Source organism: Trifolium pratense, linkage group LG2 (genome assembly GCF_020283565.1).
Source record: "Trifolium pratense cultivar HEN17-A07 linkage group LG2, ARS_RC_1.1, whole genome shotgun sequence".
Lineage (NCBI taxonomy): Eukaryota > Viridiplantae > Streptophyta > Magnoliopsida > Fabales > Fabaceae > Trifolium > Trifolium pratense.
Genome location: NC_060060.1, coordinates 30,569,719 through 30,571,419, shown reverse-complemented (window position 1 = coordinate 30,571,419; position 1,701 = coordinate 30,569,719).

Genomic DNA, 1,701 nt, shown 5'->3' with positions numbered 1-1,701 from the left:
AATCAAAACATTTTTTGTTTTTTATAAAAGAAACAAAATAATTTATTGATGATGTTTAATACCAAAAAAATAATTGAAATAGACCATTGTGATTGAAGATAGATTTGAGAAAATGATGCCCAACCCACACGAAATTTGAAAGTTATGTTATTTTTAATTGTAATTGTCGAATTGCAATGAAAAACATTGTTCGACGGTGCAGAAAGCTTAACTTCAGAATAATTTGTTTGTAAAAAAAAAAACCGAAATTTATTTTAAAAACCTGTTTAATAAACAAAAAAATCTTTCGTAAAAATTAGTTCATAAGTAGATAATAGGAAGACAACATATGTTTCAAAAAAAATGTAAATAAAGTGATGTGAACAAGTGATGTGATTTTTAAAATGCAAAAGAGTTTGCAAAAGAGTAATAAATTTATTTTTTGTAGTGTTCACAAATACAAAAAAAAAAAAAAAAAAAAAAAAAAAAAAAAAAAAAATTTATTAACCTCTGGTTGTCCATAATAGAAGCAATAAATACAACAATGGATAGTAAAAAGAATTGCCTATACTTCATTGAAGTGGTTGTCCATAAAGATGATACAAGCAAAGAACTTCTTCAATTGGGATATAGGCTTGCTTCTCTCAATGAATGCCTCCCAAAAGATTACTAAAGATCATAAATATCTAAGTAAATGGTTGAAATTATGATGAATTTGAGGAAATTATGGTGTTACATGATATTTCTTCTTTTTTTTTTTTTTTTTGGATAAAGTGCAATTCCCTCTGTCTTAAAACTTTAATCCTTTTAAAGTTTTATATGGAGATTAAAAAATAATAAAAAATGATAAGTTAAGTCATTTTTATCCTTACTTTATTGAGAAAGATAAAAATATTTAACTAATGTTTTAGCTTTAGTAAGAATACAAATGATAAAGTATCACTAATTGTGCATTGGTTTCTTAAAATGACTAAAAATTTGGGACAAAACTAAAAAGTTAAGAAGACCAAAGATTTGGGACGGGGGAGTATTTCTTAAGTTTAAAAGCGTACTCCCTCCGTCCCAAAATATAAATAAAGATGAGTCAAACAAATTTGATGTAATATTTGATTTAAAATTTGGACCGAATACATTCATTTTTATTGATCAACTTTTACTTATAGTTTAGGACACATGGTAGCTTATATCAAAATTGCAACAGCACACCGTGAATTTCGGTCAATCTAATCATGCATTTAAATTCTTCGGTAAGAATACTATGTTCGGCCATATGTTATATTCATCAATAAGAGAGTTGCCTGCATTGGTTTCATGCATGTTTATTTTTGTTCATCTTTCTATTCTGTTTTACATTTCAATTCTAGATAATGTTCTAAATTTATTTGTGATATATTGCTGTTTGAGATCCTCAAATTTACTCCTATCATATGATTTGGGTGATATTTTATTTTTATTCTTTGTGATATTGTCCTCAGTTGTTTCTCCCCATGATATTGGAGAGTTTTTTTTTGCCCTGTAGTTCTCGCGTCTTTTTAGTTTTTTATGTTACCTTTCTGTTACTTAAGTAGCAGATGTTATAAAAATGAGAAATTTGAACAAAAAAAAATATCCCACGACATAAAAATTTTAAGTTTTTACACGTCCGCTATTTAAGTAGCGGACGTTATAAAAATGAGAAATTTGAGATAAAAATACCCCCTAACAAGGAATTTTCAAAATTCT